The 25398-nt window shown below is 37.7% G+C and overlaps 1 protein-coding gene across 6 annotated transcripts in view; it reads left to right on the forward strand.

The window, feature by feature from the left end:
• Positions 1-25398, forward strand: part of Robo2 (roundabout guidance receptor 2) — a 482486-nt gene that overhangs the window by 249118 nt on the left and 207970 nt on the right. The gene's annotated exons all lie outside the window — the stretch shown is intronic.

Raw genomic sequence — 25398 nt, forward strand, 5'->3', positions numbered from 1 at the left:
ATTTTCTCACACATCTTGCTGTAATTATTGGTGGTGTTGTTATTCTCATGGTCTTAGGACAATAGATATCATTTCGTTCAGGAATCTATCTGTTTATCTGTTATGCTTTGAATGCTTCTTCACTCTAAAAGTAAGGTAGAATGCGTGTGTGTATTGTGTGTGTGTGTGTGTGTGTGTGTGTGTGTGTGTGTATGTATGTATCTATACACATGCATGTATGGGTAATGTATATATGTGTGCTTGTAGGTGTAGGTCAGAGGTCAATATCTGGATTTATGGGTTATTCTGAGTTATAGGGGATCACTTGTCCCCTATTTTGACTGAGACATGTTATCTCACCGATCCTGGAACCCAGCAATGATAGACTAGACTTGCCTCCAAGGATCCGGCATAATCCCATCCTCACCTGCCCAGTGGTGGGATCACAGGCAAGTACCACCATGGCCAGCCTTGTACCTGAGTGCTAGGAATGTGAACTCAGGACCATATGCTGACAGAGCAATCAGTTCTCCAATTGAATCTTCTCATTGACCACCCCATTAGAAATGTAACTGTTATTGTAGGTACATTAATAAGTGAACTATTGGGGGTAGAGGGGTAACTCGAGTTTAAGGGCACATGCTGTTCTGGCAGAGGACCTTAGTTCCCAGCACCCATGTTGGGGAACTCAGAATAACCCATAAATCCAGATCTAGGAGACCCAAGGTCTCTGGACTTGTCATACATCCATTATTACATGTACATACTACAACACAGGTGTGAATGTAAAAAAAATGAGGACTGGGAGGAGGATGGTGGGAGGAGCAGAGGACTCTAAATCATGAAGGGAGGACCCTTTCTAAGGCTACTAGATTATGAGAGCTCTAACTCCAGTGGAAGTATTGAATACTGAAGTCAGGGTTGCTGCAGGGCCACATCCCTCTGATACGGGGTAAATTGCTTTCCTATCTCACTTTGCTTGGGATAAGTCTCTGTCAATCCCAGAATTCCTTGGAGTCTAGCTGCCTTAGCATCAACATGTTCTACTATGTTCTTTCCTTAGGTCTCAGGATATGCTTCTATAATGACATTGGTCTTCAGATAGTGACCTCTCCACTTGAGTACATCATCCTCCTACCTAGAGTAACTCTTTCAGATAAATCACAATGTCACCTCCCAAGGGGAAGACTTTGTGTAACTCTGTTTGGGACATAGTTTGACCCAGAATACCAGAGAAACAATGTGATTCTGTCATTATGAATTTTAGATTGCATTGTTAGATTGATAAAAATTGAATATTTTTAAGTCAAATATATAAATAGCTGTGTATATGTATCTACACATGTCAATTGTTTATTTCTAAATAGTCCACAGAATTTGTGATTGGTACTTATTTTATGTGTTCAGATTTGATATGCTGATTATAATGTCTTTGAAAGATAGAGTTTTCAATATCACTTCAATGTAGAAACCATCTCCACATAAAACGGCATTCCTGTCTCTGAATAACTTAAAGAATATTTCAGAATAACTTTATAGTATTGGAGTCAAACAAGTTGGTGTTCAAATGTCTTATTTTAAAAAAAGGTAAACTATGCATTAGCTGTACAAGAAGTAAAACCATTGTAGGAAAATCTGAAGCCTAAGCTTGCTGTTTTATATTCCTCTTTTAAACCAACAGCAACAAAAACAAACAAAAAATATGGTTCTGTTTGTTTGGCTTTCCTTCTGGCTACAGGTTTAAAGAGAAGTAAGATTGCTTGTATTGTCTCTCAGCCTAATGTTGTGCCTCTTTCTTGAGTAGAAAGCAATGCAGGAATATCTAAATAGGAATCAACTGTTCTTAGAAAAGGGTGCAGAGGAAACAAGAAAACAAACGGATCTCATTGGCTTCCCAGGGCCACAGTCAATGAACTGCAAAAGCCGCAGCGCCTGGGAAAATCTGCCTGGGCAAGCAGGCATGTGAGGAGTAATGGAAATGCATGTCTGTGTCAGCTTAGGGAGCTGGGCCTATTATACAAAGTGGTTGGAGTGTGATCAAGGGAAATTCTAAAGAGGAAGATTATTTCAGGACCATAGAGCAGAAAAAGAAAACGTAGAAACGCAGGTGAACCTGTGTCTGTCCTGTTGGGCAAAAGGTATCTATTTTCAGAAAGAAAATTGCCCTGTGCTGACTTAGGGGCATCAGGATGTGGCTTGTCTTTGTACTCAGAAGTTTTACAGTGTAGCAAATTTTTCAGTCAAAGCCCAGTAAAGAACACTATTAGCAGTGTGAGTGAGTAATGAGTCTCATTGCCCACGCACTAGATTGAAGAAAGGCACCTACATCCTATTTCAGAAAAACAGTCTCCCCATCAGAAAAATGGGAAACTACAAGGGTATTCAGCATGTTCCCTAAGTCCTGACTCTCAGATGCCCCCACACTGCCAGGGACACCACCCTTGGATCTTTTACGTGAGAGCTGATGCTCATGATTGCTAGGATCCGGCAGCCTGAGACACTCACTCTCCATTCGTTGTCGTATGCTGGGAGCAGAGCACTGAGCTGCTTGGGTATAGACACTATTTACAAGGGTTTCTAATAAGATATGGTGACAGATGCCCCAGCACAGTTAATTTTCCTCATAAATATCAATAGAGTTTGTAACAGCAACAAGTTATTTGTGTACATACTTGCACACCCCCACACACACACACCCACACGCATGTACATTACACATGCTCCACATGTAAAGTAAGGGACTCTGCATTGGAAGAAGGGAGCAGCAAGAGGTGCAGAGGAAGAGAAATGCAGAGCAGTTACAGGGGTAAAGGTGTAGCACATACATCAATATGGAGGAAGTGTATATTAATATATGAACATGTCAGAATCAGATCACTGTTTTCTGTCTTAAGTAAATACATTAATAATAAACCAGACATGGTGGCACAGGCCTTTAGTGCCTTCACTCGAGGGGCAGAGGAGTCTGGTTCTCTGAGAGTTGGTGAGCCTGGTCCATACAGTTCCAGGCCAGACTGTGCCTTAAAAGAGAAAACTAAAAGAGACAAAAAAAAAAAAAAAGAAAGAAAGAAATTTAAAAAAGTTAATATTAAAAATGAAAATGATTCTGTGTGAAATATTTATTATAAGTGTTATGTGTGCGATACAGAGGATACAGAGAATAGAGAAAGAAGGAGGAAATTCAGAGTGAATCCATAGTTGCGATTTAAAATTGGTAAAACTTGTCAAAAATCCCTCATCATTCTTTGCTACCTACCAGCTGTGGAACTCAGTCAGTGAAGCACTTGCTGGCCTTGCCATCAGTTCCCAGAGCTCATGTTAACAGGCCAGAACCAAGGTTCATTCCTTTTCCCAGAGAGGGTGGTGGTAAGGGAGGCAGATCCCTGGCTACCTACCGGCTTGCTTATGAAATCTCAGGACAATGACTCTGTCTTTACTAGAAGTGGAAGATGGCTGGCTAGGGACAGCTAACTTTGTCCTCTGACATCACCAGGAACACATATGTATACACTTGCATTTGCACACACTTGTACACACCCACACCCACACACGCACACACACACACACACACACACACACACACACCCCACACACACACACACATACACACACACACACTGACTTATCCAGGCAATGTCACCTGCCTATGTGTCATCAAGAAATTCCTCTGTGGTAATGTAATAGTTTACATAAGCCTTATAACAGTATTGAAGATTCTGGAAGATTTGGTTTGTCACTGACAGGCCTCTTTTTTAACATGACAGACAAAACTCTAGTACCTGATCTTCTCTCAGCTTTAACCAAAACCTCTGTACATATTCTAAGAAACAGAGTGACTCTTGTGTGCTGATTCAGTAGCCTCCCTTCTGCCCCTCTTCCTTCTTCCAAGCAAATGGTTGTGCCTAGGCCCCACCCTAGCTATCAGATGAATGCCTTGCTCTTTTAGCACATTGTATGGTTTGGGGAAGAGCCAAATGTTTCCTTAGGGATTCTGTGCTCCTGCTGTATCCCTGGGGGAAAAAAGATGCAAAGGAAAGAAGGAAACAAGTTTCTCCACTTCTCCAGTGAAGTTTACTGGATGCAAAAGCTGAAATGTATGGTAAACAAAGCCCTCTCTCTCCAAGTTTGTAGTTATCTCATCAGTCCATCTCCGTGTCCTCCCCTGCTCACCCTCCTTCCCTCCAAGCTTTAGGTAAGTATGTTGATTAAAGGAGGATTTTAAAATTCAGATGTGTGTTGTGTCTTAATTCTAAGAATATGACTTCTGTATTATTCCATTAAAAGAAAAGCAACATCGGTTTTTAATGCTGTATCAGGAACCAGTAAGATGGCTCAGTGGGTAAAAGATGGGCCTGAGTTAGATCCCAGAACCATGTAAAGCTAGGAGGAGAGAACTGGGTTCTACTTGTGGTTCTAGGGCTTCCCGCAAGCACATATGTGACATATCCTCACCCCCACCCCAACCACACAGACATGCACCCACAACTTAAAATATATCATTCTTCCATTTCTCTCAGCCATCTTCTTTGACAACTGTAGAAAAGTTAATGCTAATTACTAAGGAGACCTCTCAAACTGAATCAAATGTATTTTTATTGGAAATCCCTTTATGCTAGGCCTTCAGATTAAAAGCAGGTTATAGGACAGCCAATTAAATTTGGACTTCAGATGAACAAAAATGTTTTCTTTAGTGTTGGGACATAATTCTTTGCATAGAATATGCCTGTATTGGAAAGTATTTCTCTTCATCTGAAATCTATTTACTCGCTACAGCACCACAAAAAGAAGCAAATATGTGGCAAGTTATTAGATAGATGGAAGTTGCAGATGAAAATATCTATTGTATTTCAGTTGAGCTGAAAAAAAAACCCAACATATCTCAAAATGCATAATTTACAGTCAAAATAGAAGCTTGGCCGACAGTACCAACACAGTAGCAGATTTGGTGTCTACCTAGTATCATCTGTCACAAAGGTGTAGTGACTTCCACCCTTTTTCACATGGCCCAGGAAGGAAGAACACGCTCCCAGGGACCTCTTTTATAAAGTATGGCTATGATGTTATTGCAGGGAAATAGGAATTCCCTTTGGGATTTTTGTCACATTAATAAATGAATTTAGAAATGGACTCTGAAGGAAGTCCCAGGACTATTTTATTCAAATTTGAATTGAAACTACTGAAGAGACATGCTGTAGATCTCAGCTGTAGGCTACCCAGAGAAAGAGCGTGGAGAAAAGGAAGCGAAAAAGTCATGCCTTTGAAAGTTAGGATTTGAGACTCCCGTTGTGTTCCACAGTAGAGATTGGCAAGCGTCCATATGGCTGATGGGGAAGGAGCCTCTAGACTGAGCAAACTCAGACTTCAGGGAAAGCATGCCAAGGCTTTTGGTTAGTATCTGAACTGAACTGAGATTAAAAAGAGGGGAAAAAAGAAAAACATTTTTGGGTTAGAAATTAAAGTTTAAAATTTAAAGTTTTGTACTATAGGAAATCTGTAAGTGAGCACATTGTGGAGGGCCTTCTAGGAAGAGTAAATACATTTCTCACTAAGGGGATAAGTATTTGTCCTGTTTTCTTAGCACTTTACCAGGTATCTTTGCCTTTCTGGCCAGATGATTGGCAGGCCAGATAGGTTAACTCTTAAGGGAGGAGCCACTAGCATGTAAAGTTATGATTTTTGGAGCAGATTAGAATGTCCTGTCTCCATCTACAGCCAGGAAGAAGTGCTTTCCTTAAAAATGATATTCTTTATTGGTAAGTATGTGTGTTGGGGCAGGGCTCAGACTCATGCTTTGAAGGGCATGTGGTGGTCAGAGTACAGCTTTCAGGAGTCACTTCTCTCCTATCAGCATCTGTGTCCCAGCAATGAAGCCTAAAGTAATAGCACTAGAGACACACAATAGTAGGAATTGGGTTTACTCAGACACCCTGTGTTAGGAAATTGAGATGTACTTTTAAATCTGCAACTTCAGGGAGTCAAGGGATGAGAAAAAAGAGGGTATAGTGTGATAATGGGCAGAGACACTGAGTGGGGTTTTCCTTATCTTTGTGCTTGTAGTCATTTGTTTCACTCTGTAGACTATAGCAATGGATCTCCACCACCCAGGGCCAGGGCCAGGGCCTACATTTTCTTTTTAGACCCACTGATGGTGTCTCTATAAGGTAATAAGCATGTTCCATTTGCCTTGGGACTAGCTAGGTAGGGTTTTTCCTCTGCTAAGAGGATAGGAGTGAGTGTCAAGGTGAAGAAGGGGAGAGAAAGACAATTTTCAGAGGAGCTCATTAGAAGATTACTCTTTAATGTTTCTTGGGAGGGGAAATATAAATTTAAGATCTTAGTAATGACTCAGTTTATTTCACAAATATTTGCTGAATGCCTAAAACGTTAGTCCTTAATGCATGAACAAAAGGAACACAATCCCCACCTTAATGGAATTTCTAACTTTAAAAGAGAACATTAGTCAAATAATCTCACAAATGTATGGTGCCCTGTAATTAGAAAACTAGAAAAGTACACTGTTACACACAACGGTGGGGCAACATTATGTTAAGGCAAGAGATTCAGTTCAAGTTGCCTGAAGGGACTGCAACTTGAACTATTAAACAACAAAAATCACACAGGGAAGTCCTTTAAAGTTGGGTGAGGGAGACTTTTCATAGGACAGCCACTGTAGGAAGAGATCGTGACAGTGCAGGGATAGATTGAAATCAACTCTCTAAGCAAGGTGTGGGCAAGTTGGAATTTGCAACCAAGGAACAAAGCAAGATAGGTAGATGGCAGATTGCACTGAGGAAAACATGGGTTGCTAATTCTAGTTAAGCAAACCTGACAGGATTTCTGTTGAAAACAGCCTCCAGTGATTAGACACTGTCTAGGGGGTATGGTGGACAATGGGGTCCCTGATAAGATACTCAGGGTAATAGGCACCAAGAGCAGAGACTCCAGTGAAGGCATAGGTCCAGGAAAAGGAATCCAACTCAAGTTTGGTAAAGCAGAGACTCTATGGATTCAACCCAAATCCTGAAGTTGACAAACTTAGACAAAGAGCTTGGGGAGGATTTGCATAAAGATGAGCTTTTGGGGGCAAAAAGAACCGAAAGTTGACCCCAGCTAGGGCTAAACGTCCTCCATAAAGAAAGTTTGCAACAGAAAGCTGGACCCATGGGGCATGTTGATGTGATTAACAAATAATAATAATAGGAAGAGTTCAGAGAGTGACAAGATTTGCATTTGAAAAGATGATCTGGAAACTAAGAAGAACATGGATTAATGCTCAGAGAGGTGACGGGCCCTTTTCTGGGTGGTCTGTACATTGCTGTAGCTTAGCTTCATGTGTATCTGTGTAAATCCAGAGTTGGCAAATGTGTGCAAGGTTATATAGTCAAGGTCTGAGGCTTTGGGAGCCTTGGATTCCTTGCATAGCTCTTCCTTGTAACACAAAAGCACCTCCATAGCCTGAATGTAAATGACTGAGCATGGTTGTAATCCAATGCAGTTTTCTTACTACCAAAACATTTACTGTATTATCATGTCATATGACAGAGGAGTCTTTTTAAAAAAAAATATATATTTAAAATGGAAAAAGGTTATTTAATCAGGGGATTTTTTTTTTTCTCATGTTGTCCATGCATGTTGTAATGGCTGGCTGAGTTTGGAGTATTGAGTATCTGTGAGGCCTTTTAATTCTTCAGTTTTCACTGTTTTATGTTGGATATTGTGGGAAAAAAAAAAACCTAGGTTTTACTTGATACTAGAGGAGTTCTTAATCTAAGGGAAAACTGGGGATCCTTTTTGAGTTCTTACTCTCATTAAGAAAATATATTTTGCTAGGCAGTGGTGGCCCATACCTTTAATCCCAGTACTTGGGAGGCAGGACAGGCTAATCTCTATGAGTTAAGGGCCAGCATGGTCTACAGAGGGAGTTTCAGGATAGGCTCCAAAGAAATGAGAAACCCTGTCTCAAAAAAAACCATTCTGGATATATATATCCAGAATGAAACTTAAGGATACTCTTATTTGTTTTAGAGAGAAACATGGTGGGTAACTTAAAAGTCTCAACAGTGGGTAGGAGGAGGTGGAGAAGACGATAAAGAAAAGCCGTGGTTTTGCAATGGAGCTCAGGGTACAGACTCCTGGTGGAAGGAGAGGAAAAGGGGGACTCTCCTCTAAGAAAGGGTAGGAGAGTCTAGGACATCAGGAATTTAATAGCCAGGGTTTGGCCAGTATCCAAAAGAGAAAGGGTCAGGTTCCGGAAAAGAAAAGGTTCATTTTTTGTTTTAACATATGGATTTAGAAAACCAGTTTGTGAGGTTACGTCCCAGTGATCAGAGAGAACTGAGATTGCAGGTAACCCTCAAGTGGAGGACCAGCTTTGATCATTGGTAAAATCTGTGACATCAGTTTTCTGAACAGATCCTCCCCTCCTGGGCTTGCAGAGCTTGATTCTACTTGAAGTAAGCATCAGTGCTGTTTGGGGATTTAATTTGCCTACACCAACTTTTGTAGAGGGGGCTATGACATACTTACTACGGTGTGTTCTATGCAGAGGAACTCTGTGGAGGGCAAGAGGTCCAGTTACCATCTGAGATTGTTGGGGTTCAAGAGTTGGCTCAAGGATTATGAACATTGGCTGCTCTCCTAGAGGTCCTAGGTTTGATTCCCACCACCCACATTGGTGGCTCACAACTGTCTCTAACTCCATTGTTAGATGATTGGATACACTTTACTGGCCTCTGTCAGCATTGGACCTACACACACACGCCAAAGAGGCATGCATGCATATAAAATGGACTTCACACAAAATGCCTGCTTTCCCTTGTTTCTGCCTTCTCAGCCCCAGGATACAAATAATCACTATTGTGAGCTTTTTCATATGGATGTTGGGCATCAAACTAAGGACCACATGCTTGTGTGGCAGGAACTTTATTAAGTGGGCCATCTCTCTAGTCAAATTGTTGTTGATTAAAAACACCCAGGATATAGTACTTTGTTATGGAAGAGTAAAAAGATGCAGAACCCTGCCTTGAAGCCTTGCTTATAGAATCCTACTACTCACTATTGCACACACTACATTTTGGAAGGCCCATATGATTCTATCTATCTGTGAGAATATACAATATCAATGAGAACAAGAAATCCCCATATAAATCCTGCTGAAATGACCATTAAAGTGAAACGTTGCTCAAGCACAAATAGGCATGTAGGAAGGAGATAATTGTGTTGGTATCCTATATTTAAATAACCTTGGTGTGAAGCCTTTCTGCTCTGTCTCTTTCACATATTTAATGATTGTGTTCTAGAACTTACTGAGAAACATTTATACTTCAGAAATATTTCTGACACAATAAGGTTGATATTCAAGCCCTGGATAGTTTTTTTTTTTTTCTTGTAGAAATGCCATAAAGAAAGAAATCGGCATGAAAATTTAATGGTGTTATGAGGATGACAGGAGATATAGTCACTTAAACATAGAGATATCAGAGACAGATGAAGTATCTCAATCCTCAGGAAGCAACAATAGTAATTTACTCTGGGTCTGTGGGATGTACCCTGTGTAGCAATGAAACTCCATGTAATGAACTTGTGGTTGAAATATTACCTCCAGCTTCCAGACCTTCATTCTGTTCATTCATTCAGCCTCTCCCAGGGATTGTATTCTCATGAAGTCTTAGAAAGCTGAACCTGCATCGTGTCTGACACATCCAATTAGCTTTTATGTCAATAATTAACTAATGAGTTTAAATCTTATAGCTTAATTTACAGAAAGTAGCCTTTCTTATACCGAAGAACAATAACCAATGTGATTATAGAGGAACAGTACATTTTAAATATAGCTTGGTATGTTCTGTCTTGTCATAATTTTCTGATTCTTTAAATATTTCTTTCAGGGTTAACTGTATGTGTATCAAGTGCTTTTCTATTGTGTATATGCTGTTTGTGAGTTTTTAGAGGCTTAAAATTCTCAAGCATCTATATGTCCTATGTTTGTTTTCTATATGAAATTTCAACTATACTCTCATTTCTTATCTAAGTCCCTGCAGAAGAGAAAACAAAGCACGCATTGTGGTCCCATATTAAAGAGGACAATTTATATTCTCTTGGAAAATAGATAATCTTGTACCTAAAATATAACTATTACTAGTGAATTTATAAAACTTGTTTATTCACACAAAGGAAGATATACTGTTCTTTCATAAAACATATGAACTTGATTTTTTATGCATAAAATAGTAGTGCAGAATGGAAATATCTTTCTGGGTGCTGGCAGTTTAGGTAAAAATTCTTATCATTGGATTTGTTTAACTGAATGTTCTCCTTATGGCCTTATGATTGGCAGGGATTAAGGTCGTATTACTAAAGGGGTTTTAAGCTAAGCTTCTCTTTCTCATGAATAATGCCTGCTCTCTTATTTATTAATGGTGTTTTTGACAGGTGTCAGCTCAAAATGTATATGTACCTTTGTAAGAACTATTAAAACTCTGTGTTTAGTGGAAGTGGAGATAGCACGTATGTGTTCAACCTACAAAACTATGACAAAACCATGGCTTATATATGAGTTTAATGTAACAAACTTATAATTGAAGCAAAGCCTTTCAGTTTTAGATGTCTTTTCCTAAAATATGCATTGTAGGAAAAATTGTAGGAAAAATTGCAGAGGTTACCAAGGTCCATTTAATTATATCTCTCCTTGTATATTAGCCCATCTGAAGGATCTCTCTCTATCTATACATAATATATATATATGTATATATGTATATATGTATATATTATGATGAAGCAAGCAGATAGAAATGAGACTGATTCTGAGTTAATTTTAGCCTCTATTGAACTGAAATAGTTCTGTGCAACCACATGTATGTATAACTCTACCTAGCTAGTATTTATCTTAGTTTTACCTATATGAAAAAGGCTTAGCCCCCCACCCCGCCCCAGGAATTAATATCATGTTTTCATTTTGTTTTTCCCATATGAAGTAATTAAAATTCTTAAAAATAAGTGGTAATATCAGCATCAGCATATTTCATGAGAAGTACATCACTTTTCTCTGCTAGAGCTGTCTGCTGATTTGAAAGAGAACTGAAGGAAACACACATTGTGATTAAGTGGGTAAGAGAAGCTGTGGCTGACACCAGTCCTCTCTACAAAGGGGAAGTCCCCAGTTCAGGTTTATCCAAAGACAGAAGACATGCTTGTGTACCCGCCTTGTTCTTTTCCATGCTTGTGTACCCGCCTTGTTCTTTTCCATGCTTGTGTACCCGCCTTGTTCTTTTCCCCACCCCTTTACCAGAATTGATCCTACAGCCTCCTGACACCAAGGAACTGGGAATGTTAGGGGCTATTTAGAGAACTGTTTTATTTTATTTTATTTTTTGATGTCTTCTAGTTCTCAAGGTTTTAAGAAACACAGAGTTTAGAAATGTGGGTTTGAATGAAGGATTAACTAGGGAGTTGAAAAGGCTAAAACAGTTTTAGTGGAGGAAGGAATGGGCTTTCCTTAGGAAATTTATTGTTCTTAAGAAGAACACTGTACTTAAAATGCAATTGATTGCAACCTAAGCAACTTACTTATTTTTAATTAAGGTGTTGCTCTTTGGGGTCTTAGAGTATTGTGTACAATGGAAACATTTGCTCCTTTTACCTTTCCCTGGGTTTACTTAGTTAAGATCTTTAGTTTTCCATAATACTCAATTTTTTCTTTATTATTGATTACTTTTAAGTGTTTGACATAATAGTTTAGTATATACCTTACTCAAAATTGAATATATTATTGATTTACCATATTAATTACTACTAGTATCTTTGAATTTTTTTCCTGAAAAGTGTGATTGCTTCTAAGCTAAGACTAACTGAGCAGCAATATTTTTGTTTCCTACAGCACTGCTTATGCTTCCTCAACTCTCATAACATGTATGACTGGCTATATGGAGCTGGTAGTGGTGGTACATGCCTCTAATGCCAGTATTTCGTAAGCAGAGGTAGGAAGCTCTCTCTAAAGTTGAGAGCAGCCCGGTCATTAGTGAGACAGACCAACCTGTCACAAACCAAGCAATAGCAGCAGCAGCAGCAGCAGCACCAACAAAAAGCAGTGGCACTATAGAGGTGCTCTATCAACTCAGACTTCGTATTAGGAGAGGCACAAAGTCTTCAAATGCCAGCTGCAATTGTGACCGCTCTGAGGAATAAGGCTCCTTAGCATCCTTTGAAGGGGGTAGGCAAATACAGGAATTCTTCCAGAAACTTTACCTCCCAGCCACTGACAGCAGATTGTGTTTTCTATGCTCTTGTATTAGACAAACATTATAAATAAACATAATTTAACTTCTGTCTTGTAACAGTTATGTACACTTGACAAATTCCTCATGATTTGCATCAGAGTTAAGACGGTAAGTCTTTATTAAAGTGGCCCTCCTGCTTAGGCCCTTAAAACCTTTGAATGGTCACTTCCCAGTAGAATCTTTCCCTATGGCTGACTTCATGTCCCTCCTATATGTACATGGAAAAGCCAGAAGCTTGTTTTATCTTACTTAAGTTAAGATAATCTATTTATTTATACCTTTTTCATTGCACCACTGACCACAGGATAGTAAATTTCTTGAGGGATACTCAACAGTAATCTACCTTGATTTCTGTGGACATTGCTTGCTTTTGGATATCAAAACTGCCAACAACTTTTCAGATAACAATGAGCCACTTCTGTCATCCAATCAATACAATTCCACTTGGCTGATGTATTTTTAACTTAAATGCCATCTTATCCTGAAATGAATTATACTATATTTAGGCAAAAAGGTCACCCAAAATTATTTCCTCATTGTTATTAAGAACTAAAACTAAGTACAATTCTTTTTTACATCTAAGATAATCTATATGTAACTGATAAAGTTTTATTTACTAAAGTTATTCCCTATGTTATTTCAGAAGATAACATCTTTATTTTTATTGTTAAAGAAGTAAACAGTGACTCAAAATATGAATACATAAAAAGAATAATACTTTTTTTTAACCTCTGGACATATTTTTGTTATGGCTCTATTTTCCATAGACAAGTTACAGAATAAAAAATGTCTGCCAACAGCATATGGATAGAGAAAATAAATGTGGCACATACACAGAGTAGGGTCTATTCATCCTTTAAAGAAGGGCAAGATGAGGTTATTTGAGGCAAGGAAGTATTATAATGTTGGAGAAAACAAGCCAGACTCATTTGATCTTCGTTCATATGTGGGGTCCAGATTTTAAACATGTGATGACAACACAGGCATGGTGGTATATGTCTATAATACCACCACTCAGGGACAGTGACACAGGAGGCTCTAAGGTTCTGAGGCAGCCTGGGCTACATAGCAAGTCTCTGAAAACAAAGCAGCATGACAGCAAAAACAAACTAAACAAAAACAAAAGTAAGGGAAAGAAAAGCAGAAGAAGAAACAAATTGAGAATTAAGGTGGTACAAACTGGAGAAAGTGGACCACCATGGAAGGAGTCACATCTCCCCTGGGAAAGGAGTGATTCTCAGTGATTCTTTTTACTTAGTTAACACAGCAACTGTCACCAGTATATATTAGAATTACTCTTTTTAAACTAACATGATTACATTTTGGGTCAGTTTTTTGGGACCTTTCCAATTGATATGTTATGGTGATGCATCTCTATTCTCAGCAGAGAGCATCCTCATTCAGTTTTATGGACAGATAAGTATTCAATTACATATTGTATACAACCTGAGTATTGTTTGCTACATTTCACTACTGGAATACAATTCCAACAGACATTTATACACAAGTCAATAATGTTCCCAAGACCATATGAAAGCTGTCAGGCCATGATCTATGTTAGGCCTGTCTGGCCATCATGCCATGTTGTTTAAGTGACTAAAGGTTATTAACTTACTGTAATGGGAGTCCCATATCTGATTCAGTTGGTCATATCCATTTCAAACCAAAGCCTGAGAGTTTGGGAGTTTAATCCTTTGTGTATCTTACCACTACTACTTTCCATTAGTTTGGACATAGCAACATATAATACCAGTGACTAATGGAAATAATTCTCCATTGTTGCAGCAAAATAAGGAAATTCAGAACTAATCAGAAAGATACAATCAAGGGTATGCTATAGGTGAGGGAGAATTATTTTCTCTGGTGTGGCTGCCTGGAGTTTTCTTCATGCAGTAACTTAGGTCATATCTACATTAAAATGATTTATCTGTTGCATTCTTTACATGGTAGCACCAGGAATATCCAGTGCTTAAAAATAGATTACTGGAAAAATGAAAGTAAATTCTATTCTTATTTTCTATGATAGCATAGGGAAGACTTATTCTTTATTCTAAGTTAGAAGGGAGGTAAGATTTTTGAAAATCACAAATCTCTTTTCACAAAGCCTTGACTGGTATAAGTCTCACTGGTTTGCAAGCATTAGTACTGAGTGAGAATTTTCTTTTCACCAGCTACTCATTTAACAAATCTATGAATGCTATTTCTTTGAGTACTTATGAGGTAGATTCCTTAATTGCTCATAGTCTACAGAAAAAAAGAAATTGAGAACTTAAGACAACAGCTCAGATAAGCAATGACAGTAGGACACAGAGAAGCCAAAATTGAGAAAAGAAGAACAGAAAGGCAAAAGAAATTTGTCCCCAGTGGCATTAATTTCTTCTACTGAACTTATATAGCTCCAGAGAGATAAAACTCTTGTTAAAATATTTTAATCCAAGAATATGCTACATAGAAGTACAGAATTTGGACACTAATCTACATTGATATACAGTTATTTATCAGAAAGTTGATATATAAATGTAGACACATGATAGGTAGGTTATGTGTAAAAAGGCAGAAATGCAGTTGGAAACACACACCCAAATATATATAAATGTTTTGAAATTTGTTGTATTTTATTGAGAGAAGTGATATTAGGTTCATTGAACTGTGTATGTTTCCATGTCCTGATGAACACTGTAGTGTGGTGATATTTATGTTTTAGTAGTGCTTGCCTGAGGATTCACAAAGCAAAGTCTTTAGAAACTAGGCACACACCTATAATCCTACTATTAAGAGGTAGAGAGATCTCTATGAGCTCAAGGCTGCCCAGGGGATACATGAGATTGAATCAGTCTAAAAGAGTAACAGATCACACACATTTAATCCCAGCACTAGAGGGTTATAATAGAAGCTGGGTCTTCAGCATTCAGTAGGAGACATTGATTCTCCAGCCATTTGAAGACAGGAAGGCTCAAGGAGGATAGCAAAACATTCAGTCCCATGATTCTCTGGCCATGCTAAAGAGAGAGAGAGAGAGGCAACAGGATCAGCCCATTCATCCTGAGGTAGTGATAAGAGTTAGTGGCCTGCTACTTTGCTTTTCTGACCTTCATCATGAAGTTTGAACCCCAATATCAGTCTCTGGCTCTTTTATTAATTCATGTTACACTGTAGTAGCTAGTACATAGATATTTGAAAAAAAGTCTGTATTTAAGATTTGTTTAATTTTTGTGTGTTCATTGATGCATTCTCAAGTCATACCTTCCCACTTAGAAGATGGCAGAAATCAAGCTAACAATTGTTTCTTAAAACCGCCTTTGTTGTTAGCACATAACCTGTTACACACATTTGCTTATAGCTCTGAGCCATTACTCTCCTCACATAGAAAAATGCCCCCATTTTAGCAGGTTCTCAATGTTCTATTGAGCAGCCCTTTTCCAGTGCCAGTGCTCTCAACTAATCTCTTAACTGACAGCCAACTCTATTGGCCTTTCTAGTCCCCGGAGAGCATCCCATCCCTGCGTCAACTCAGTTGTTAGCATTCACCCTCTACCTCTCAGCTCACTGAAGAATGGCAGATCATCTGTCTTTTTATCCCCTAAGGAGGAGTAAAGATATTTGGGTTGCCCTAAAACACTCAGGAAGGACTTAACGGATAGTCAGGTCTCAAATACTGTCTCTATTCTAACACACTTTCCCTTTATACCTCTACAGGAGAAAAGTGAGTCTGCTAATACTCTGTATATGAAACAAGGGATGTATCAAAATTAAAATAATAAATGATCTATTTGAATTTCCTTCATTTTTCGAACCAACTCCATTTCTAAAAGATATACATATGGGAGAAATAAAAATGATACCTTTTTTTTTTTTCTGTTTGGGAGATCAAACACACTAGCAAAATGTGCTGTTAAACACCTTGGTGATTCTGTGTCCTGCTGGAAATATCAGCATTGGCCTACTTGCACTGGCTTTGGAGAATACAGGCTCATTATTTCTGCTGGTGATGGCAGGGAATATGGACAATGGAAAGACTTCAGGAAAGATGAAAAAGACAACCAAAGTGAATCGTCATATTCAAGCATTGTTTCAAAGTAGGTGAGAAAGAATAAATGTAATGGTAAAAATGGTAGCTGGCAGATCTTTTTAGAATTCACAAGTGAATAATAGAATTAATATTTTGAAGCTCCATCACTCCGATCCTGCCCTCCTGCCATCTTCCGCTGTTTCTCATCTCCCTTCTCTCCTTCCCCCCTCCCTCCTTCCCTTTGTCTCATTTTTATCACAGTAGTTTTCCCGAGACAATTTCAGTGGTGAATCTTTGTAGCTGTGGGTTCCTTTAATTTTCTCCATTGACTAGTACAGTGTCAAATGACCAGTTTAAAACCCTAATCTTTGATGTCCTTCCTGCTCCCCACCCTAGAGCAGATAAAAGGGGGTGTGACCACAGTGTTCCTTTCCGTTTTCCCCCTTGAAGAGACTAAGGCTTCCCCATGTGTTTCCCTAATGCTCACAATTATAATCATCAGGACAATGTTTATACTTTTTCTGTTTCCATGGGATCCACAGATATCTAAAGTACCCAAGATACCCTGTTAGCCCGTGAAACCATTATCAGATTCCAGGTCTCTGGAGCCTAGCTTAGATCTTCAGAGATGCAATGCAGGGCCATTTTCAACAGAAGAACTCTGCATGAGGGGCCTTTTAAATCTTGCAGCTTCTAAACTTTCAGTATCCCTTTGATGATTTCACACTCTGACTATTTTTCTATCTTCCTGACATTTGAATTTCCCTTGAGGCATATATTACAGTACACACACTACCCATGCTTGGATAATCACAAGTTTAGGTATTTGGGAAGTCATGCGCTCAGGAGAAGAAAAATGACTATAGGCAAGGGTGCTTGTCAACACAGCATAAACAATCCCAGCAAAGCCCAAACATAGCTGCATGTGGAACCACTTGCTTTTTGCTCCCATGCCTTTCTGTGAATGTTAATTTGTTTTGTTTGGGATGTTCCTCTGCAGGCCTTCATTTCAGAATTCACAGGGGTTCCTTGTAAAGATTTTCTGTTGTGATGAGGGGTGAGGACAGGTGACACTTGATTATATTGAACACTGAATCAAAGTTGAACATAAAATTTGATGTTTCTAAAGAGGAATGTGAGGAGTCTAGGAGAGTGAATTTTTAAGTTCACCCCCCACCAGTTCACTAATCCACAAACATACATGAAACAGACCTTGTGTCGTTTATTTTTGAGTCTGTAATTAAATTACAGTTCTCTCTCTTGCCTTCCTCCCTCCAATCTCTCCCATATATACCTTCCCACTCTCCTTCAAATCCATGGCTTCGTTAACTCATCAAAAGTTATTGCATATGTATATGTGTTGGTGTATACACATATATTCCTAGATAGAACCTGTTGAGTCCATATAATGCTACTCGTTTGGATGTTTTCAGGATTTATCATTAGACAATAGACAGTCAATTGGTGTCTAGTGGGGAAGACCACTTTCTGACTCCCAGCTTTTATCAGTTGCCTATACTTTTTTGTAGATTGGACACCTCATGGGCTTCTGTCAGTCCAGTTTGGGAAATTCATTGTTGGTGTCATGCTTGTTCAGCTCACATTAAGGAAGTCGTGTTGGTGGGAACTTATGGGTGTAGCTTGTGATATTACTATGACACACAACCTTACAGAAAATCCCTGCTCTTAGTTTTTGTGCCCCTTTCATTGAAATGTTCCCTGGGCCTTGAAAAAAAAAAAGTAGAAAAGAACTGAATCCCTTGTCCCCAGAAGTCATCGACTGCCCTTAGTGCCTCAGGTGGAGGGTCAGGGGTTAAGGTATTCTTCCCACTCTGAGCTGCAGTGTTGACTGGCTTTATCTTGTCCAGACTTTGTTCAAGCTGGCATGACTACTGGGAGAGCAATGAGAGCAACGGCCCCATCATGTCTGTAATATACTTTTTATCTCTGGTCCTCCCTGGCCTCTGGCTGTTAGACTCCCTGTGACATTCTCTTCCTTCATGGTACCTCATCCCATTTCATAGGTATCCTGCCCCTTTAGTTTCAGTAAACTTACAAGGATAGCTTTACATAGATCACTCAATAGAGAGATTTACTTGTATAAAAAGAAAGGCACTATATTGATAATATGCAGAGTTCTTTAAAAAATGTGAGAAGTACCAGAACTCAGGAGGCAGAGGCAGGCAGATCTCTGTGAGTTCAGGACCAGCCTGGTCTATAAGAGCTAGTTCTAGGACAGCCTCCAAAGCCACAGAGAAACCCTGACTGGAACCCCCACCCCCCCAAAATGTGAAGTATTCAAAATTGATGAGAAATTGACAAGAACAAAACATAATGATATAAAATTTTTCCCATGTGAACTCTTGCATATTATTTTTTCATTAAATGAACAAGAGTTGTATAATATTCCTTCTTTATCTACAGGGTGTTCATTTCAATATGTCCTGACAATGTGGAGGGAATAAAACTTTATGCATATGTATGCATACACACACACACACACAAATATATATATATATATATTTATATTTATACACATCTGTTCTTATATGATAGAGATTAATTAAATATTTACCACTATAATGACAAACATATTAAAATTGGATAAATTCAGATAAACTATCACAATGGACATCACTTTAAACACAAATTATTTGTTTCTGTAATGTTTTATTTACTACTTGGCTTTGGGAAATTGTAATCATGTATAGAAAAACTATAGGTAAGTATGTAATATTATACTACTTTTAATACATACTCTTTAAAGATTTATACTGAAAAATGATGGTTTCCCTGGCAAGGTTAATAGGTTGCTTAATAAGGCAATATAAGGACTTTATTGAGTATCTACTACATAGTCAGCTAAAGTTTGGTCTTGCTGTGCACTGACTTGCACTAAAGAGGTTAACCTACTGGTCTTGCCACATCATTGGACTCTGATTGTCATGTTGTGGTCTGTGGGGCTTCAGTTCAACTACATTCATTTAGAGACTTTTCTTGAGAAAAAATATCAATACTAGAAAGTTCTGGGTGACTTCCATTAGAATTGTTTTGTTGTTTGAATGAATCTATAATTAGTACAATTAAGGATATTTTCACTATCACATTGTAATGTTATTCTTGTGCCCTTTAGTGGTAGTGCAAGAATATAGAAGTTGGGTGCACATGTAAATCATTTTGTGATGAAGTTTAACATTTATAAGGTGCACTGAAATCTACTAGATATGTTCCAAGACATCTCATGGATAGTGTTCATGCCTGTACCCAACAGCTTTGTCCATTACTTTCATCTGTATGGTGGCCAGAGAGAATGGCTCAGATGTGGTTAGGTGAATCCAACTAGGTTATCTGAAGTTCAACACCCTGGGAAAGGCCTTGGTGATCTCCTAGCTTTATGTATCCATGGCAGCATTGTGTTGGAGAGTTGTATAACTTAGATAACCCTCATTTAACTGAAAACAGAGCCTGGACTCAAGTGATTAACTCCTATCACTTTGAATTGTAAATCTAAATATCAAGTTTGACAAAGAAAACTTTGACCTGTAAAGTGAAACTCCAATGATAATAGTATTTCATTATTCCATCAGTAACTAAGGTCTGGTGAGTATGTCTTAGTGACAACTACCGTAAGTTGTGAAGTGGATTGTACAAGTGTTTTATTTTGTTACCTTTATAGGATATCCAAGAAGTGTGTACTAATATTATATCTATTTTGGAAATGTGGCAAATAGGAATTTATGAAAGTTAAATAATTTTCCTAGCTTGTAGATGAACTAACTAAATTGATTCAAGTCTAAATTCAGTGTTTGTTCTCATAATCTTAGTATGATTGCAGTACATAGTTTCTTCAAGACTAACTTAACAATTATAGATGAAAAATATTTCTGTTTTTGACAATGGAGGGAAGAAAGGAAAGAGAAAGTTTTCAAGGGGGGGTCTCTTGATTTTCAAAATACCTGAAACTATTGAGTTTGTGAGGTAGAGTAATTGATTTGTCGTTTGTACCACAGAAGTTCAAGCTCGAGAGCCATTGCAGCAGCATTTCTGTTAGAGATACATCAGTATGTTTTATTAGTGTTTTAGAATGATGTGATAGTTTATTCAAATTCAGCGTGCAGACTATTAAATTCAAAAATAGGTTTTCTTTAGATAGATATATCTTTAGTCAATTAGCTTTTTCTAATGAAATTGGGAAAACTTGAAAGTCAAATGAAGTTTTTTTTTATAAGCTTTGTTATAAAAGTGTCAGTAATTTGTCTTCATACCTACCTATGCCACGTGTTCATGTGCTTATAACTAAATACTTACAGCTTTTACAAGAATAAGCTGGCAGAACACCCCCCCCCCACACACACACAGAACCCATGAGAGAGTTACTGCTTTTAAAACATAATAGAATATAATGGTGTTTCCCATTACTTTAAAAAATCTGAGAACATCTATTTCTGAAAAGAAAGTGTTCATTTGGGCTCAAGTTTGGAAGGTTGCTATCCATGATCAGTAGGCCCCATTAAGCCAATGTTGAGGGAGGTTGTAACAGTGAGAAGCAAGAGACCCTGCAAAAGCTTTTGTCTCATCCTAGAGAACTGAAATTGAGAGAAACATCACTTCAGTGTCTGCCTTTCATTGGTACGACTTGTAACTAGAAAAGTGAACATATTTTTCTTCTCATATGTTCTGGGATGTGGAGTCACTTTTCTCCCAAGAATCTCTATATTCACACATTCTCACAGCTCTGAATTCCATAATCCTCAGGTCATGTACCAGAAAAAAAAACAAAAAAAACAAAAAACACAAAAACAAAACATTGTTCTTGCTTCCAGAGTGTTTCTCTATGTTGAACACTTATAAGGGAGAACTGTAAATAATTTATTTGTAGTGACAGGAATTTTTATTATTTTGTTTGTTTGTTTATTGGTGAAGTGAGACACATAGGCACCTTAGATACTATAGGATATTCTGTTTTGTTTCTGAAACTCCTTTCTATGTTGCTTCTACCCCACTGCAAAGTTTCACAATATTAACTGTAGGCAGACCACGAATAACACAGTTTTAACTACTACCGAAGAAATTGTGGTCTGAAATCGGAGCTGTCAAAAGATTAGCAGCAGGAGTTTAAGAGCTTTGATGTCAAAATGAAGTTGATGTTTGAGTTTAGAAGCCGATTCCTCTGTTTTTTATTTTTTTATTTTTACCTCCTTAATCATATGGAAACTAGTCATGGCTATCAATGCAGTTACTGGGGATTAGAGAAATGAGGCAGTGCCCACTGCAGCTCAGCCTGGATCTTTAATAGACCACTATCCAAATACTCAAGCATTTGACTCTGTCAGAAGGGCTTTAGTGTCCTTCATTGTGCCAACTTTGTTGCTGTCACCCTTGACAGATCCTAATTGGGATTAATTTAGTTATGGGTGACAGAATAAGCAGCCGCAGTAGCCTGCCTTCTGTCATGGATCCAAACTAGTTATGAGTTTTGCTTCTCCTGCTTCAGGCAGAAACTTTGCTGACTCTACAAGGGATGCAACAGGACTTGCCTATTTTTCTTTTCATTGTTCTGACCTTATACAATCTCTTTCTTTCTAGGATGACCCAATTAAAAATTATATATTGCAGAGTTATTCGGCACTGGAGTAATAAATATGTGTTCTGCAAATTTTTAATCACTTGCCAGTCTGTATTAGCTTTTTAATTATTAATAAAGTGAAATCCATTGATTTCCTCCAGTTGTTCGAACATGAGTCTGACCTAATCCTGCCTCGGGCTTGAAGGGTTCAGAGATGAAGCGCAAATCCTTGAGCTAAACATTAATTTTACGGGATTTAAACATTGTTCTGTTTTTTATTCCTAAAGGAGCCATCCCTTTGTCTTCTTGCCTCTGAATTTGCTGAAGCATCAATAACTTTGGTCTGGTTCATGTTATACACACACAAAGCAAATCTTAGGCAAAACAAGTTTGTGATGTAACTGAAATTTAACCTTCCTTATTTTGTTATGATGCCTAAATAACAGGTACAGGAGTTTGAATATAAGCGGTAATGTAAATTATAGGACCTTTTAATATTTTGTTTTCATATGTTCTGTGTTGAAAAGAGGTTTGTATAGTTCCATTTCAAATTGAGGCCAATAATACATCTGATTTTTTTCAAGGTTTCCTAGTGAAATCTAACTTTATTTAAATTTTCCTTTGTTCATTGACATAATATCAATTAACAAATCTCCATTTGGTTTACTGGAAGGAATTTATTGATATGTCAGTTTCTCTTCTCAATCTCTCCTGGTATTCAAAGCCATGTTAGGCAGGATTACAGGATTCATTTCAAATGGAAATTTTGGAAAACAGCTATTAGACCCTCAAACACTGGCAGGAAAAAATCTAAATTGCCAGATTATAAGTCATAAGAATAAATACTATTTTATCCTCTCTATACAGATTGTTTCTTAAAGATAGAAGAAAAAAGATTGCTTCATGGCAACAGTAACTACAAAATGACTAGCATTTAATGAAGTAGTTAAAATAATGTAAGCTGGTTTATAAATGACTTCAATATCATGTTCCAAGACATATATCTGTGATGATGGCTGTCCATTTGTCAGGACTTCAAGTATTTCAAAATATTTCATATTTGGGGAAACTGATTATAATCTTTACATTTTCTGTAGCCTGATCAAATATCATGTGTTGTCATTCCACACACCTTAACTTATGGCACAAGTACTAACGGTTCATATGTAATAGAAACATTTTGTTCATGACTTGCAAGCAAATTTGGAGTTTTGTTTTTACTGCACCATGGTTACCAAATCTTAGATTCATATCTATTGGATTATTTCTATTAAATAATTGATTTTCAAACCTTAAACTTGATGTAAATATTTACAATTAGAACCTGAGAAGTGGAAGTTACAAGTGTTTATTTCACTGTGATGTGTGTGTGTGTGTGTGTGTGTGTGTGTGTGTGTGTGCGTGTGCGCGTGCACGCACGCGAGCAGCTACAGTAGTCTTGAACCACATAGTGAAGCCTCATAGTTTCTTCTAATCCTAACTCGCAGGAAATTTGTTTCCAACACAATAATATTGTTTCAAAAGCAATTGTGATTATAGTAACTTCAAAGCAGCAAGCATCTGCACTTTAAGATGGGCCCATGGAGGCTGGCTTCTGTCTTCATAAAAAAAGCAATCTTGCTTTTCCCCTCTGCCACTTAGAAGGCTTCCTTAGGGACCTTGTTAGATGCTTTCATGTGAAGGCCATTTGACCCACTTCTGATTAGTGTGCAGGTTTTCACCATAGTGGCTTCTGGGAGGGAGATGCTGTTGGCTGGTCGCCTCCCTATTCTTGCAGTGAAAGAAAATTCTCAGTGGAATATATTAAGGATAATAAAGGAAGGAAGAAACACCGGTTAAAAGATGTGCAATGCATGGAACCACTGTTAACAACACCAATGAAAACATATATGTGTGCTGAGGGTTAGGAAAACAATAGAGCCAACGTCACTGTTTGCTATTAGTGCATAGTGGAGGTTTGCTTCTATATTTCTTTTTTTATTTTTCCTTTTACTTTTCTTTTTTCTCTTGGCAGTGTTTTAGAAATATCCCTTTCAAAGATGCAAGAGAAAATGACTCTACCTCATTTCATTTTGGTTTTCTGCTTCTTATCCTCATGACCCCCTTACATTAATGTCTTTCTTTACCTCTTTCTCTCTTTCTCTCTTTCTCTCTCTCTCTCTCTCTCTCTCTCTCTCTCTCTCTCTCTCTCTCTCAATACTGGATTGTTAACACTTTCAATAATGTGCCATTGTAATTTTCATAGGTTTACATATGGAAATAGTAATAATTTTGATGCTGTAATCCAGTTTTTTTTCTGTCTTACACCCCCTTTTTTCCCATATAAGACTCTCATAGTCTAATTTTCCATCAGGATGTGTTGACTTTAATATAACTGTGTGTATATATATCATAGTGAATTCCATGCACAGTGTTCAAGTACACTTTTGGTTTCTCCTGCTTTATTTCTTTAAAAACCTCAGCTGTTGTTAAGATAACAAAAATGATATTGAATAACGCCTTGCTTTTCCCCTTTCCCGAAGGGGTGAGGAACAGCAGGGAGCATAGCCCTTCCCAAACCAGATGTCACTTTATTAAAAATTGAACCTTTTGGAGAGAGTAGGAGGAGATTTATGCTTTAGATTATAAGTAGAAATATAAAAGAGTTTGAATATGAGTTGCGCAAGTTTACCACCATTCACAATCAACCTTTGCTTATGTTTATGACTAGTATTTACTTAAATCAAATTTTAGATGTGTCTTAACTCATAAAATGCCTAAGTGCCACTTAGATATGAAGTAATTGCTACATGCAGTGATATATTCAACAAGTTTTTTTTCTAGTCTTTGAGTACAAAGACACCTCTTTAAATTTTTGTAGTGTTTCAATGTTCATTACTGTAATAACATATTGCTCTTCCTTGTGAGTTTATTGATGGTACTGATGACTAGATTATTCAATTATTACTGGAATTTTAAAGACATTTAGTCTATTCTACATAAAAATATCTTCCAGTATTAGTTTGTGTAATTTAAAGTTTGTGCATTATATGTTGTATAGATTGTTTCATGTTACTTTAAAGACACCAAATATGTTTTGTAGATTCTAAGACATGTATAATCTGCAACTTTGAATTTTCCATTTTGGGCAATGTTTTGAATTCTTTTTTAAATTCACCTTGAACAAATAGTGAAATTTTTAAATCACTAATAAATCATTCTTAATAAATCAATACATTTTTGATATAAATGATCAATAATATTTTCAAATCTAGCAATACGTTTTATCTCCCTTTTTATTTAAATTAGAAACAAGATTGTTTTACATGTCAATCCCAGTTCTCTTTCCCTCCCCTCCTCCCCAACTATCACCCTACCTATCCCATACCCTTTCTGATCCCCAGAGAGGATGAGGCCTTCCATAGGGAGGTCTTCAGAGTCTATCATATCCTTTGGGGATAGGGACTAGGCCCTTCCCCTTGTGTCTAGGCTTGGAGAGTATCCCTCTATGTGCAATGGGCTCCCAAATTCCATTCCTATGCTAGAGATAAGTACTGATCCACTACAAGAGGCCCCATAGATTTCTGAGG

This window comes from Cricetulus griseus, chromosome 4 (genome assembly GCF_003668045.3).
Source record: "Cricetulus griseus strain 17A/GY chromosome 4, alternate assembly CriGri-PICRH-1.0, whole genome shotgun sequence".
Classification (NCBI taxonomy): domain Eukaryota; kingdom Metazoa; phylum Chordata; class Mammalia; order Rodentia; family Cricetidae; genus Cricetulus; species Cricetulus griseus.